The sequence below is a fragment of the Pangasianodon hypophthalmus genome, chromosome 18 (assembly GCF_027358585.1).
Source record: "Pangasianodon hypophthalmus isolate fPanHyp1 chromosome 18, fPanHyp1.pri, whole genome shotgun sequence".
NCBI lineage: Eukaryota > Metazoa > Chordata > Actinopteri > Siluriformes > Pangasiidae > Pangasianodon > Pangasianodon hypophthalmus.
Genome location: NC_069727.1, coordinates 772,249 through 789,788, shown reverse-complemented (window position 1 = coordinate 789,788; position 17,540 = coordinate 772,249). Strand labels below are relative to the sequence as shown.

Below are 17,540 nucleotides of genomic sequence, written 5' to 3'. Positions count from 1 at the left end.
GGGCGGGGCTAGCGAAAGGAACATGGCGATTCGGTAAATGTGGATGCTTCACATTCCATTAATTCCACCTCCATGCTTCTCTTCCTTGCTTCTTAGCTCCTCCCTCTGAGGAAGGAAAGGAAGAAAAGGAAATGGAGAACAAACTGAGCGTTCACTGAAGCATCACATTAAAGCGAATTTAGTGAATTCACTTATTAATTAAAATGTTATTGCGTGTGTTACAAACAAATGTTTTATCCTAAACAATACAGTTTTATCCTAATCAGCTGACTTCTCCATTTTTAAAGCAAGGCATGTAAATGAATTAACCTTCATACACGGCTTTATTTGTACCAATTGTTTATTTAATTACAATTATTCATTATCCTCCTCTCTGCTCGTTCCTTGATTACGCCAACTGCATTTTAATGACTGGTATTTCCTTAAAGATGTCGGATTTTGATCGATTTCTGGGTCGTGGACTGAAGGATGCAGAATCAAGCAAGATCGAAGAATCAAGCAAGTGTCCATCAGAAATTTGGGAAGGACCATGGTCATGAATTCTAGCTTTCCAATTTGGTTCTTTGAAACTGTGAGCTACATTAAAAAAAAACAGCAGCAGAAAAATTCCACAGTCAGCAGAAAGAAAAGACCACGGCCTGCTTTCCTGAATTGTTTTCAGCTCATGCTTCAGGACAGCGAATTTTCAAGGTTACAGTTTACTGAAGGAAAAAAGACCAAAGCAAATTCCAAAGTTAGTAACCAAAATGTGCTGTCGTTAACCATTTAAATGAATTTTACCAAGGAAATGGTATTATTAATGTAAAGTCTGACCATTTCGTCAAGAAAATGAAAATTCAGTTCTTCAGTGAAACAAAAATACAAAATAACGAAAATTACAACATGCCTTGAAGTGTTTTATTCCTCTTAAACCACAGCGATTCACCAATGATTGCAATTTAACATTTATTAAAGAACACCATACTTTTTTATCCATTTATAATTCCATTTAATCTTGTAGCAGATATTATGTAAGCAGCCTCTCTCTTTTCTCTCTCTTATCTTACATAAGTTTATAAGATAAAAAAAACGCAGCTTGTCATGTTAGCGAGAAGCTAGAAAGCGTAAACTCCTCTGTCCTGAAGATGTGGGAAAACTTACAGTTCCAGCTTTTCCTCTGACTGTTACAGAGCACTGACACTGGAGACTCCTTCCATACATGTTACATAAACATCTCCTTACAGAAAACTTCACCACATCAATGATTTCTTTAATCTGTTTATGTGAAGCGTCCGCCATACAATAACGTATCAGAACGAGCGCATTAATATAAACCCGCGCTACTGTCAGAGCTGCTGTTATAGAAAATTAATCAACACCTGACGACCAATCAGGATCCAGCTTTCAACAGCACGGTTTAAAAAGTGGTGTAATATAGAATATCGTATATTATTTTACATCATATATGCAATCATGAGCACTTATCCAAAACAGATGATAAGATTAAGGGCAGAATACAACTGCAGTGTGTGTGTGTGTGTGTGTGTGTGTGTGTGCTGTATATAATGAGCGGATAAAAGCTCATCAAAAGCATTGACTCGTTATGAATAATTGAGAATGTTGTTAAAAAGCTTTCCGGAGGACGAGTGCATTCCTCTTCCGTTCATCACACGGCGCCGTCAGACGCGAGACGACAATTCCAATTGTTATTAAACCACCATCGCTAATCTTCTCATTCACAGGGTTAAACAAAAACCCCAAAGACAATAATGCTTCCTAATGACAAATAACGAGCAAAACAAACAAACAGATCACGGGTGGAGGATGAAAAGGAAACGTGGCTATACAGTGTGGATTAAAAGGAAGTACATCTGATTAACTTCCTTACAACTCCCACTGGTCAGAAACGTCTTTTTAACACTGTTCCAATTCACAAGTGCTCGTCTTTCTGGAGAGGTCTTGCTGCTACTTTTTTGTCTTCTTTTACTCTCTCTCTCTCTCTCTCTCTCTCTTCTGAACATGAGCTCATGTCTAGAAATAGAAATGGATCATGTTGTGAATCTGCTGAGAGATGTAAGAGCCGGGTTTCTCTCTCATGGCCCTAAAAGAAACAGAGAAAAGGAGAAGAGAAAAAAAAAATGCTTCTAAAAAAAAAAAAAACAATAGAATGCACTGAAAAAAAATGTCAATATTTATTAAGTGTCTATCTATCTATCTATCTATCTATTCACCACTGCCTTGCCACCTAATATTTTTCCTTCTCATTGTACTCTTTTTCTCTCTTTGTATTGTTTCTTTTTTTTCTTCTATGCAGTTTTTTTATTCCTGTTTGCTGCAAATGGGGTTTTATTTATTTGTTTACTCACATGCACATATGCTTACTGATGGGCTCACATTTCTCTTCTCCTTCCAATATTATTACATCCTCGCCTGATTAAAACGCACAGATAATATTAGAGATGACATAATATCACTTTTTCTTTTTTTGACACTGTACTGATCCTCATCCCATATTGTTTTCTTTAAGAACTATTAAAATGTCTTTTTTTTTTTAACTGAAGCAGTTCACAGTTAAACTGTTTAATGTCAGAGTGCTCATCACTGACACTGGTCATTGAGCTGCGTGTGTGTGTGTGTGTGTGTGTGAGAGAGAGAGAGCGAGAGAGAAAGAGAGAGAGAGAGAGAGAGAGAGAAAGAGAGAGATCTTTATTATGTAATGTCTGATTGTAATCTACAGCTGTAACAATCCAATTACAGTAATTAGATTAATTACAATGTCAGCACTGGCCTTTAATCTAAAAATTAAAGTGAAGAATGTGATCCAAAACCACAACGTCTCAACACTACAATCCATCACTCCTACATTCACTCTCTCTCTCTCTCTCTCTCTCTCTGTCTGTCTGTCTGTCTATCTGTCTGTCACTCTCTCCCTGTCTGTCTGTCTCTGACTTTATTTTCTCTATGTGGTTTTATGTGCTTCATTTCCACAAGCTACACAGCTAGAGTATGTCCAATAATTTCAGCAATTGAACAAATTCTGAGTCCTGCCCACACACGGTTACTGTTGCTATGTAGGCTAAGAAAGAAAGAAATTTAGAAAAAGAAAGAAACAGAGAAAGAAACAAAGAAAGATAATAATGTAGGTGTCTCTCTGTAAGAGAGACACCTACAGAAAAGTTTTATATAAATCTATAGAAAGGTTTTATATAAATCTATAGAAACCTGGTTTTGGTGTTGTTTTTGTTGTCAGTGGTGGTGTTGATGTACTTATTAGTGGCAGTGGTGTTGATAGTGTTGTTGCTGTTATTGTTGGTGATGGTGGTTGTGGTGCTGTTGTTGGTGATGATGTTGGTGGTATTGATGCTGTTGGTGGTGGTGGTATTGATGGTGTTGGTGGTGGTGGTATTGATGGTGTTGGTAGTCGTATTGATGGTGTTGGTGTTGGTGGTATTGATGGTGGTGGTGGCATTGATGGTGTTGGTGGTATTGATGGTGTTGGTGTTAGTGGTATTGATGGTGGTGGTGGCATTGATGATGTTGGTGGTATTGATGGTGTTGGTGGTATTGATGGTGTTGGTGTTAGTGGTATTGATGGTGGTGGTGGCATTGATGATGTTGGTGGTATTGATAGTGTTGGTGGTATTGATAGTGTTGGTGTTAGTGGTATTGATGGTGGTGGTGGCATTGATGATGTTGGTGGTATTGATAGTGTTGGTGGTATTGATAGTGTTGGTGGTATTGATGGTGTTGGCATTGATGGTGTTAGTGGTATTGATGGTGTTGGTGGTATTGATGGTGTTTGTGGTGGTATTGATGGTGTTGGTATTGATGGTGTTGGTGGTAGTGGTAATGATGGTGTTGGTACTGATGGTGTTGGTACTGATGGTGTTGGTGTTAGTGGTATTGATGGTGGTGGTGGCATTGATGGTGTTGGTGGTGGTATTGATGGTGTTGGTGGTATTGATGGTGTTGGTGTTAGTGGTATTGATGGTGGTGGCATTGATGATGTTGGTGGTATTGATGGTGTTGGTTGTATTGATGGTGTTGGTGGTGGTGGTATTGATGGTGTTGGTGGTGGTGGTATTGATAGTGTTGGTGGTATTGATGGTGTTGGTGGTGGTAATGAGGGTGTTGGTATTGATGGTGTTGGTGGTGGTGGTATTGATGGTGTTGGTGGTGGTGATATTGATGGTGGCGGTGACATTGATGGTGTTGGTGGTATTGATGGTGTTGGTGGTGGTATTGATGGTGTTGGTGGTGGTGATATTGATGGTGGTGGTGGCATTGATGGTGTTGGTGGTATTGATGGTGGTGGTGGTGGTGGTATTGTTGGTGGTGGTATTGATGGTGTTGGTGGTGGTATTGATGGTGTTGGTGGTGGTGATATTGATGGTGGTGTTGGCATTGATGGTGTTGGTGGTATTGATGGTGGTGGTGGTGGTGGTATTGTTGGTGGTGGTATTGATGGTGTTGGTGGTATTGATGGTGTTGGTATTGATGGTGTTGGTGGTATTGATGGTGTTGGTGGTGGTATTGATTTTGTTGGTGGTAGTGGTATTGATGGTGGTGGTGGTGGTGGTATTGATGGTGTTGGTGGTATTGATGGTGTTGGTAATGATGGTGTTGGTGGTATTGATGGTGTTGGTGGTGGTATTGATGGTGTTGGTGGTAGTGGTATTGATGGTGGTGGTGGTATTGATGGTGTTGGTGGTGGTATTGATGGTGGTGGCATTGATGGTGTTGGTGGTATTGATGTTGTTGTTGGTATTGATGGTGTTGGTATTGATGGTGATGGTGGTATTGATGGTGTTGGTGGTGGTATTGATGGTGGTGGTATTGATGGTGTTGGTGGTATTGATGGGGCTGGTGTTGGTATTGATGGTGTTGGTGGTATTGATGGTGTTGGTATTGTTGGTGTTGGCGGTATTGATGGTGTTGGTGGTGGTATTGATGGTGTTGGTGGTGGTGTTTTTGGTGTTGTTTCTGGTGTGTTTAACATTAATGTTTGATGAATAATAGTTGGAACTTTAGAATGGAGAGATGAGAGGCAGAGAGAGAGAGACTGAGACAGAGAGAGAGAGAGAGAGAGAGAGAGAGAGAGAGAACAGCAAGCATGAAATTACAGCCAGGACAAAAGAGGAGAGTCAGAAAAAAAAGAGACTAATTGAGCTGGAGCTTGAAAGCAAGAGAATAATAGAGTGGAAGAGTGAGAGACACAAACAGACTGAGAGAGAGAGAGTAATAGAGAAAGAAAAAAAAACGTGCTGCCTGCGCCAGTAATTTATAGACGATTAGCTGAATCATGAGCTCAAGGTCAGTAATGCTGCTGAGAACAAGGGAGATAGATAGATAGATAGATAGATAGGGATTCCAATCTCATAAATAAACAGCAAATAAAACAAGATGGAGAAGAAATGATTAAAATAGACATACAGAAAAAAAGATGGAGAAAAGAGCAAGACAGACAGACAGGCAGACAGTAAGGGGTTGTGGCTTTAGAGATCCACAGAATGATATCACTTTTGTCTGTATACACACACACACACACACACACACACACACACACAGTCTAGCAGACACCAATTCAACAGGGAAGGAGTTGTTGCCCGGGGTAACAGATCCAGAGACAGAGTGAGAGCTGAGTATAGTGAAGGGCACAAGGAGACCAAACATCACACACACACACACACACACACGCACACACACTACTGCATGAATGTATCTGATTCTGACATCGCTACTGATCTTGTGTCTTTCACAGCAGTGTCACACAGTGGTGAAAAAACAACACAGACACACACACACACACACAAAAGAAGGATAAAACAAAGAAAGAAAGAATTTATGAAAGAATGAATCAAATAAAAAGAAAGAAAGAAAGACAATGAGTTAAAGAAAAAAATAATGACAGAATGAATGAAAGAAACAAAGAAGAGCAGAAAGCAAGAAAGCAAGAAAGAAAGAAAGAAAGATTCTCCCGTTCGTGCTGGCGGGCCTGGTGGAAGGTTATTATGGGATGTTATCATTTTGCCGGTGGTGATAAAAGGCAGAGTTTTAATAGAATCAGCTGACGGGGAAGTCTGGTCTCCATGGAGCTCTGCAGGTGTGTGTGTGTGTGTGTGTGTGTGTGTGTGTAGGAACCTAGGAGGAATGAGTGTTTTTTTTTGGAAATTTAGGAGACGCAGTAGGGATCGAGGGAGCTTAATAAAACAAACACTAAACACAAGGGGACAGTGGGATTGAGACACGAGAATCTACGGAACACAGGAATCAAATCATGAACCCTGACATAAACAACAGCAGGATTTACGGCTCAGTGAGCTCACTGAGGTAAAACAGCACAGCGTAGTGAGTGCTACTGTCGCCTACCTTTCTTCTCTAACAGCAAAAAATATCCTGATTTAAACTTCCACGAATTTCAGAGAGACGACCATATATGGAAAAGATGGATTGCATAAATTAGGAGAGAGGAAAGTGCAGAATATACCACCCTGTGTGTGCAGGCAGCATGCCATTTTCTTGACATCTTCTTGATTTCATCTGACTGCTGAAGCCGTGGTTCACAAATAGCTTACACAGCATGTACGAGATCTCACTGTGGAGAGGTATAGATCAGGAGAGGGGTAAAAAAGACTTTCTAGAACATTAGATGGACCATGGAACACCATGAAAACCATCAACAACAAGTGGAGAAAATGGAGCACCACAGTGATATCACGAAGAACAGGACATTCCTCCAAAACTGACAAAAGGACAAGAAGAAAACTTATCAGGGAGGCTGCCAAGAGACCTACAGCAACATTAAAGGAGCCGCAGGAACATCTGGCAAGTACTAGTCACACTGTGCAAGAGATACAATCTCTCGTATTCTTCACATGTCTGGGCTATGGGGTAGGGTGGCTAGACTGAAGCCATTTCTCAAGAGAAAACATCTAAACTCGCCTAAATCACCCCAAACCATGTGCCAAACTGGGTTATGGTCTAATGAGACCAAGGTATTATGTAAAAGATAATTTTGGTGCAAAAACAAGGCAGCTTGTCACCTAAAGAACACCACACCCATGGTGAAGCATGGTGGTGGCAGCATCATGGTATGGGCCTGCTTCTCTTCAGCTGGAACTGGGGCTCTAGTCAAAACAGAGGGAATCCAGGATCGCTCCAAATTCCAATCTATTTTCTTTCCCAAAACAGAAGAAGAATGTTTCTGGAATGTCATGGTCAGGGCCCAGATCTAAATCCTATTAAAAACCTGTGCAATGACTTGAAGAGATCTGTGTACAGGAGATCCCCTCGCCGTCTGATAGATCTGGAGCATTTTAGCAAGGAAGAGTGGAATAAAATGGCTAAATGAAGATGTGCTATGTCAGTAGACTTTTATCCAAAAACACAGAGTGCTGAATCACAAGCAAAAGGAGCTTTAACGAAGTATTAGTTCACAAAGTGCATACTTATGCAACCAGGTTACTGTTTTTTTCCCTAAAAAGTTTCTAGTTAATTTTTTACTTGAATGTTGTTGATTGGTATTTTACATTAAAGGTGGAAAAAACATCACACATGATTTATCTTTCTTTCATATTGTTTTTAGATCTCAAAAATCTGCAATATTAAAAGAGGTGTGTAAATATTTTATATACACTGTATTTACAGATCATCTGATGAATACATATATTTGATTTTTTTAACAAACAAAGTAAACTATAAAAAAGGCAAATCAGTATAATAAGTTAAGAAATAATTTTCTGGTATTGAAAGTAGAGCTGGGCAATATGATGATATAATATCAATATTGTGATGTCATGATACACTTTCCTGAGATATTGCAGGTATCGTGATGATTAGAGTGTATTTTTTTTTAACCCTTTCCATTTCAGTTAATGTATTTTTCTAGACATTGTAAATATAAGTTGTTTATAGCTTTTTTAATGCAACACTGGAAGTTTGTTACTAAACTTATATGTATATCGTAATACATCATGTACTGTTAAAATGTCTTCAGGTACCGTGATATGATACATAGGTTTTTGCTGCTAAACCAAACCGCTAAGCCATTCATCGAGCTCTGTGAAAAAAGGTCGCTAGAAAACATGTAAAATGTGTGACATTAGAAACGAGTGAACTAAGAAACTAGACTCTAAATGTGGTATGTGTAGAATAAGGAAACTAGGGAACAAGTAAGAAGTGACTAATGTAGAGTAGGAACACTGGAATGTAGGGAGCAAGAAAACTAGGGGCCAAAGGACCTAGACACTAAAACCAGAAGATTAAGGAAACTATGTGGCAGTGTGAACATGTCTCTAGGGGACACAGAATCTAGGGGACAACAGAACTAGTGAACAAGTAAGAAAGTGGAGTGAAGTGTAAACTTCAAATACTTCAAAATAGAGAACAAGAAAACTAGGGGACTAGGGTAACTAGAGAAGAGAGAAAATAGGGGACAGTGAGAACTTGAAATTGGGACAAAGGCCCTAAACACTGAAACCGCAGGAAAAGTAATCTAGGGGACACAGAATCTAGGGGACAAATAAGAAAGTGAACACTGTAGGAACAAGAAAACTAGGGGACTATGGTAACTACAGAAGAAGGAAACTAGAGGAAGATGGACCTAGACACTAAAACCAGAAGAATAAGGAAATTAGAGGACAGGGAATGTAGAGAAGAAGGGAACTAGGGAACAACAATGAAAGGGGACACTGTAGACTTGGAACACTAGAATGTAGGGAAGAAGAATCACGGGGATGAGGGTAACTACAGAAGAAGGAAATTAGAGGGCAGTATGTAATCTAGGGGACAAGGGAGCTAGTGAACACTGTAAACTAGGGAACATTGCTGTTGTACTGAAAATCAAGAATGTTAGTCAGTCAGACACAGCAATGACACACACATCATTACATCATCATTTATCACACACACACGCACACACACACACACACACACACACACACACACACACACACATACACACACATACACACACACGCACACACACAAGCAGGTGGCCTCTGTGTAATTAAAGCTTGTGTAAATGGATTTGATGATGTAACGCTGTGACCTTTACACATCACTTTTACACACCGTGTTCAATCACACACACACACACACACACACACACACACACACACAGAAGCATGAATAAAAAGGTCTCGATCATCTCTGCCTGACATTTCACCCTCATCACCAATGAAGTCATGTGATAAAGGAGAAACACCACATTAACACACACACGCTGTGTGTTAACAGAGGTAAACTAATAACCTCTAAATAAGTGAATATGTACATATCTACACATATACATACATACATAAATACACGTATACATAAATACACACATACATACATAAATAACATTCTGAACGTTTGAAGTGAAAAAAGTGAAACACTGAGCTTCAGCAGCTCCAAGACAACAAATGAGAGAAGATAACACAAAATCCACAGAGCCTGTACTGTGTGTGTCTGAGAGAGAGAGAGAGAGAGACCTGAGAAAGAAAGAAAGAAAGAAAGAAAGAAAGAATTGTGAGTAGGGAATAGGGAATAGTTAGTAAAGAGTAGGGAAAAGTGAGTAAAAAGTAAGGAATAGTGCATAAGGAGTAGGGAATAGGGAATAATGTGTAGAGAACGGGGAGTAGTGAGTAAGAAGTAGGGAACAGGGAGTAGTGAATAAGAAGTAGGGAATAGTGAGTAGGAAATAGTGAGTAAGGAGTAGAGAATAGGGAATAGTGAGTAAGGAGTAGGGAATAGGGAATAGTGAGTAAGGAGTAGGGAGTAGGGAATAGGGTGTAAGGAGTAGAGAATAGGGAATAGTGAGTAGGGAATAGGGAGTAGTGAGTAAAGAATAGTGAGTAAGGAGTAAGGAATAGTGAGTAAGGAGTAGGTAATAAGGAATAGTGAGTAGGGGATAGGGAGTAGTGAGTAAAGAATAGTGAATAAGGAGTAGGGAATAGGGAATAGTGAGTAAGGAGTAGGGAATAGGGAGTAAGGAGTAGGGAATAGGGAGTAAGGAGTAGAGAATAGGGAATAGTGAGTAGGGAATAGGGAGTAGTGAGTAGAGAATAGTGAGTAAGGAGTAAGGAACAGTGAGTAAGGAGTAGAGAATAGGGAACAGTGAGTAAGGAGCAGGGTGTAGTGAGTAAGGAGTAGGGAACAGGCGATAGGGAATAGGGGGTATGGTACAGGGAGTAGGGGGTAGAGAGTAGTGAGAAGGGGATAGGGAATAGGAAACAAGGGATAGGGAGTAATGAATAGGGGATAGGGAGTAGTGAATAGGGGTTAGGGAGTACTGAATAGGGTATAGGGGATATTGTAGAGGGAGTAAAGGGTAAAGAGTCAGGGGTGTATGGAGAGTAAGGAGTATGGTATAGAGGATAGGGTATAAAGGATATGGAATAGGGAGTAGAGGATAGGGAATAGGGGATAAGAGATAGGAGATAGACACTAGTGAGTAGTGGATAGGAAATAGGGAATAGGGGATAGGGAATAGGGATACGTGTCAGACAGAAGCGCTAGCTCAGCTGTCAGTGTGTGTAGAAGGAGGAGGCGACACAAATCAGCATAAAGGAAAGGATAAAGCCTGCAGTCACAGCATGCTAATCTCTCCGCTAATCTCTCTGCTAATCCTGTTAGCTCATTCCCAAGACCAATCGTCATTCTACTCATTCTGATTTTCTTTGTAATGTTTAAAACAGGACATTCTGGATTCATTCACTCTCCGTGAGCGCTGCGGAAAATTACAGCCAACAGCAAAAGGCGTTTGTTTTGTGTAATCTTTATAAATAATCCTCATATGTGAGGAAATGTGTGTGTAGCAGTGATGCTAACACTGCTGTGTAATGGTTTCTCTGCTGATTTTGCATGTGACGTCATTTCACACAATTATTCACGCCCACTAATTGCATATGCAAATGAGCACTTGTTACAGAAAGTTTAACAGCATGTTTAACAGTCCTGCTACTTAAAATACAGCAGTATCGTACCACTTTCAGCACTGTGCAACCCTAAAGCGCACACACACACACACACACACACACACACACATACACACACATACACAAGCAATCAGTGCCATCCGCATCCCATCACAGATGGAGTCGTCTGTTCCAACACACACCAGCCAAAACGAGCAGAGGACAAATTAGTTGGCTGCATTTTGTTCCCCAAACACACACACACACACACAGTGTGTGTGTGAGAGAGAGAGAGAGAGAGAAAGAAAGAGCAGTGAAATAGGGTAAGAAAAGGAGGGAAAATGAACTCAGGCTAATTAGGGAAATATCAGAGGATTTATAATTTAAGATCCTTAAAGCAGTATCTAAAACATTCTCTCAGAAGCCGAACAGTCTGCCATGTATGTGTGTGTGTGTGTGTGTGTGTGTGTGTGCGCGAGAGAGAGAGAGAGAGAGAGAGAGAGTTGGGCATATGCCCTGCAAATACAAGTTTTCTTTTGACAATGTGTCAGATATTTGCTTATTCTTTGGAAATATCTCCTACTTAAACACACACACAAAACACACACACCTGAGGATAGCAGATGGCATTCCACTGGCACCATCTGACACAAACGGCAAGAGATCAAACCCATCAGCACCTGCCAGCAAAACTGCACTTCCTGAAAAGTCTGGGCCAATTACAGTGCAGGGTAGTGATGCTCTTTCCAGAACCAGCCAATCACATTGCTGATAAGTTAGATATTAATGAGTGTGTACTGAATAATAATGAGTGTATATGGCATGTTAATGAGTGTATACTGAATAATAATGAGTGTATATGGCATGTTAATGAGTGTATACTGAATAATAATGAGTGTATATGGTATGTTAATGAGTGTATACTGAATAATAATGAGTGTATATGGTATGTTAATGAGTGTATATGGCATGTTAATGAGTGAATTAATGCATATTAATGAGTATACAGAAGGTTCCTGGAGGACTAGTGGTTGGGTCTCTACACTCCCAAAAATTAATGAGTGTATACTGAAAATAAATTAGTGGATATTAAACATTAATGTATGTATAGTGAATATTAATGAGTGTACATGATATATTAATAAGTGTATACTGTATATTAATGAGTGTATACTGTATATTAATGAGTGTATACTATATATTAATGAGTATATACTGAATATTAATGAGTGTATACTGCATATTAATGAGTGTATACTGTATATTAATGAGACTATTAGTGTGCACTGCATATTAATGAGTGTATACTATATGAGTCTAGTAGTGTATACTGCATATTAATGAGTGTATACTATATATTAATGAGTATATACTGAATATTAATGAGTGTATACTGTATATTAATGAGACTATTAGTGTGCACTGCATATTAATGAGTGTATACTATATGAGTCTAGTAGTGTATACTGCATATTAATGAGTGTATACTATATATTAATGAGACTATTAGTGTGCACTGCATATTAATGAGTGTATACTATATGAGTCTAGTAGTGTATACTGTATATTAATGAGTGTATACTGTATATTAATGAGTGTATTAGTGTATATTGTATATTAATAAGTCTATTAGTGTACACTGTATATTAGTGTATACTGTATATTAATGAGTCTAGTAGTGTACACTGTATATTAATGAGTGTATACTATATGAGTCTAGTAGTGTATACCGTATATTAATGAGTGTACACTGTATAGTAAACAGTGTATACTGGGTTTGATGGAAAATCTTAGCTTTTTATCTTCTTTTGTTAAACCAACTCTCCATAATCTAGGCGTTACTCTGGGCTATTCTTTGAGTCTCGATCAGCATGTAAATTGCTAAGCTCAGGCACGTTGTGTCCACAGCTGAGATGCAGAGGATTATACATGCATTTATCTCCTCCCATCTTGACTATTGTAATTCTTTTCCGCTTACAAGTGGTCCAAAATGCTGCTGCTAAGCTTCTGACCAAGTCATCCAGAAGGTCTCATGTAACACCAATTCTGATTTCTGTACACTGGCTTCCAGTTAAATATAGAATCCAGGTTCTTGTGATGAGGTTTACAGCCCTGCATGGTCAGCTACCTGCCTATATTCCAGAGCTATTGCAGCCATACATTAACATTAGGAATCTGAGGGCCTCTGATCAGGGATTGCTGGTTGTTCCTCGCTCTGGGCTCAAGACAAAAGGAGATTGTGCCTTTGAGGTTATAGCTCCTAAACTTTGGAACTCTCTTCCCCTTGGATTTAAGATCTGTGGACACCATGGACACCTTTAAAAAGTAGCTAAGGACCCAAAAACTGTTTAAACTTGCTTTTGCTTAATTATTGTTCTTTTTTATATTGTATTTTTACTTTACTAAATATTTTACTGTAAAGCACATCTGTTCTTGAAAGGTGCTATATAAATAAATTTTATTTACTTTTACTTACTGAATATTAATTACTGCCTACTGAATATTAAAGAATGTATAGATTCCTGAAACATCTGGCCAATCACATTGCAGTTTAGTAATATAAAAGAGTGTAAACCCAATATTAATGAATTACTATTGAGCGTATACTGAACATTGATGATTATATAAAGAATATTAAAGTGGTGTGTAAATATGTGAATACTAAATACGGATGTTGTACTGCAGTTGTTGTGCCTGCAGATTTCTGTTTGACGCTTGTCTTGTGTTTTTGTACATATACACTCTTGAAATATTCAGCAAGCTTAAGAGTTCTTCAGTTGTTCCACTAAGGGAACCTGGATAACCTGAGATCAGCTCACGTTGTTAGTGTAAAGTGGTTGGTTCATTCCAGAAGGCGGGTCACAACACTGCAATGTGATTGGCCAGACATTTCAGGAAACTCTACTTTCTACACTACTTTCCTGAAATGTCTGGCCAAGCGTCAAACAGAAATCTGCAGGTTCTGAACGTGTAACTAAACAGTGTGTTTAACAAACATAAGATTGAAGATGTTCTAGTTTAGGCTACATCCACATTAACAAATTTGAAAATGCATCTTTTTCTCTACATTTTGGTCTTTGGTGCACAATGAGAAGTTGTTTTTGTCCAGCGAAAATGGAGCTTTTTGAAAACGCTCTCCCAAGTGGATAAATTCAAAAACGCCGTTTTTGAATTGTAGTTTGGACTGAGAAAAGAGATATTCCAAAACAGTGAGGCATTTTCAGTCATGTGACGCCATCATGTGACCCATTCAACTCAAAACAAACGAGATGGTGGACGATGTTGTACTGCAGTTGTTGTGCCTGCTATCCAGTCACTTTGTACAACCTTCAGATTGCATTTTTTCAAAGGAGATGGAATGGAATTTTCATAGGATAGGAGATGGAAAGTAAATAAACGCTCGATGGAAATGACGCAGGCCAAAGCTTCTTATGTTTTTACGCACGCGCACTATAGGGATGTAAGAGTTTTTAGACGTTTCAGTGTGGACAAGCAATTTTTGGAAAATGTTTGAAAACGCCAGTGTACACGGAGACTGTTTTAAAACGAAAACGCGGTTTAATCTGGATTAATGTGGACGTAGCCTTAGACGTGAACGTTCTTAGAGGAAACCCGGGGAGGTAAACAGGCAGCCCAAGCTGTAGAGCGGAGTGTAACAGAGCAGACGACTAGATAAAGAGTCTGAGACAGATAGAGAGGAGGAGAACTTCATGATCCAGCAGGGAGAATCTGTTCACATCGGTGACACGTTTGTGTGGAAATCTCATCAACTCTACATCCTCCGCATGCACAGATCCACGGAGACTGACAGTCCCATTTACTCGTGTATTCACTCCATCCAAACATCATTCAGCTTTCTCCAACTAGATTAGAACCAAACACAGTGTTAAGGAGGAGGTTCTTCTTTACGATGGAGCAGAAGATCACCTGAGGTTAAAATGTGCACATGAATCTGATGATCTAAACTCATGAAAACATGAAGAAACGCAGATTATGAAAGTGTATGTGCATGTTCAGAGTCGGGATTTTCTGAGCTCCACATTCAGATTATTAAAATCACCTGCGTGTAGTTCAAACCTCCGAGGTTGCCAGATTGTTCTTGAGTAAAAGCATCCGAGACGGAGCTTTTCAACAGCGTCTAGACCACAGACAATGAAAAACTGAAACATAAAAGACTAATGTGATGATATGTGAGTGAGAAGACGGCGAGTGTTGAAATAAATCTAACAGGAGTCTTGTACATCACCTGTATATTACTGCATGAATAGAGCTAGTTGTAATGATCACATTAATCATTGGATTATTTTAGTAAAATTTGCTTCCACATAGAATAGCACTTGATCCAGCGCATCCTGTTATTTTGCTTTTTTTTTGTAACTCCGACAGTTACTCACGTGCACAACTTAATGACGCCACGAGACACTGGATCGAGGTCATTAAATCGTAATGTGTGTGCAGGAAACGTGTAAAGGAAACGTGCCCACAGTTTGAAGGCTAATCTGACCGAGCGCTCATCTGCTAGGCTTACAGCTCACTTACAGCTCACTTAAAGTGCTTTTATAATTTTAGCCTTAAAAAATTCACTCGTCGAGATGAATAAGATGCGTCTCCTCTGATGTCCTCAGTGTGAAAAAGAAGGTTTCTGTACACTTTAAAGGGACAATATTATTAAATAATAAATAGTGTCTTATTTATGTATTTAATGTTGACCTTAAATGGCGTTTTTAATGTTATTTACAGTTAAAATATAAATTTCAGCGTAAAATGTTCTGGTTACATCAAACTGTCAGATAGTGGCACTGGATTTAGCACGAGCTGGAAACATGCGCAAGATCAGGATTGAGGATAACTGAGACACGCCTCTGTTTTAGTGAAACTCCGCCCCCTGTGAGTAACGCTCACGCAAGTTCTGAATAGCACTTAAGTCTGTAGCTGCGTCTAACGTCTGAATACTGATGCACACATTATTAAATCCATACTACTCTACACACTTAACTCTACTCTGAATCTGACTCATTAAAGATCCTGTGTAGAACCTTACAGCTCAGGGGTTCCTTCTCAGCAGGAAGCTAACCAAAGGAACCCTTTTATCTAAGATCTAATTGTGGCTCTTTATCAGTGCTGGGATGTGAGAACCTTGAGAGCCCTAAAAAGTGTGTGTAACAATCCCTGAATACTCGGTTCAGAATTTCATTCACCACGGCTGATGGAGAGGACGACAGGAAATTGGAGCCTGATCAAATAAACCTACAGTATCTCTGAATTCCAGTGTTTTTTTTTTAAATACCGGATTAAACTCATTAGCTGGATGTTGTCTGTCTAAAATAACCCGAGGGCACAAATCAATGATAGAGGAGGGAAAATTAGGGCGTTATTATTACATCCAGCACAATGCACACAATGAAGCATGTCCCATTCATTCACACTGCAAATATTCTCACCCTGGCACACACACACAGTCATTCAGTTCTGGTTTAAATTCAACATGCATAATAATGCTCAGGATCTCATCTGCATGTGCACTTCATCTGGGTGGCACATTATTCAATCTGTGCAACATTAACAATACAATATGCAGAAAATCAAAAAAAATGGGGGGGAAAGGAAAATGAGGGACAGCACCCATAAAGAAGAAGAAGAAGGAGGAGAAGGAGAAGGAGCGCGCGCTGGTCTGCAATCTAATGCACTTTTCATTTTAAATGAAATAACGCGTCATTAGTGGGATTAGTGCTATTGATCAGATCCCATCTCATCTGCAACTCATCTAAAGCACATCACATCAGCATTACACGTTTCTGAGGGTTACTGGAAAGCTATAAACAAATCACTCACACACACACACACACGCACACACACACGGGGTTAAATTAAAGCTCAATCTGCTCCGGTTTTGGATAAAAATGCGCACAGGTGTCCACCTGCAGCCGTGAAACGCGTCATTTTGCTGCCCTGGATTTGCTTTAGCCGGCATCAGGAGGCTTGTGGAGAGCAGCGAGCTGAAGCCTTTCTCTCACCTGAGACACAGAGACGCACAGAGACGCACAGAGACGCGCTGGAGTCAAAGCTGCAGACCGGCTGATGGAAAGAGGGACGGAGCAGATTCCTCCAGATGATGATTCTCCAGATGTTTCTCCAGATATTCTTCCAGAAAGCTCTCCGGATTAACGCTGCTGCGCAGTATTTTTGGGCAGATAAATGAGTGTGTGCAGGGATCCGGGAGCGGTTCGATTTCTGCGTGCTGCCGCTCCCTCTCGCTCCGCCTGCACTTCCAACACCGACCGCTGGGGGCCACTGCTGCGCAGACTGCTCATCTGCTTAGGGTTATTCTTATTTATTTATTTATTTATTTACTTATTTTCAACGAATAGAAATGGAAAATATCAGTTAGTTTGTTGTCTGTTCACATGAGTAAGTGTGGCTGAAATAAAAGAGAAATTAGACACAACCAAATGTAAATGAACAATTTCATGGTTAAAAAAAAGAAGAAATCGAACCTGATCCTTTTGTGAATGTAACGCTCCCGGCTTCTGAAAAATTATAGAATTATAAAATTATAGAAATTATAAAATTATAGAAAAATTATAAAATTATAGACTTTAAGAATTCAGTGCTTCAGAAAAAAGTGCTGTAATTATAATAATTAAATCTAAAAAGAATTTGATA

At 39.4% G+C, this 17,540-nt stretch overlaps 1 protein-coding gene across 1 annotated transcript in view; it reads right to left on the bottom strand.

Annotated features, from left to right (window-relative positions):
- Window positions 1-17,147, bottom strand: part of nav3 (neuron navigator 3) — a 184,678-nt gene extending 167,531 nt beyond the window's left edge. The window contains exon 1 of the mRNA XM_053241589.1: window positions 16,892-17,147. The gene's annotated coding sequence lies outside the window, so the exon portion shown is untranslated. The remainder of the gene's footprint in view (window positions 1-16,891) is intronic.
- Between the last annotated feature and the right edge of the window lie 393 nt (window positions 17,148-17,540).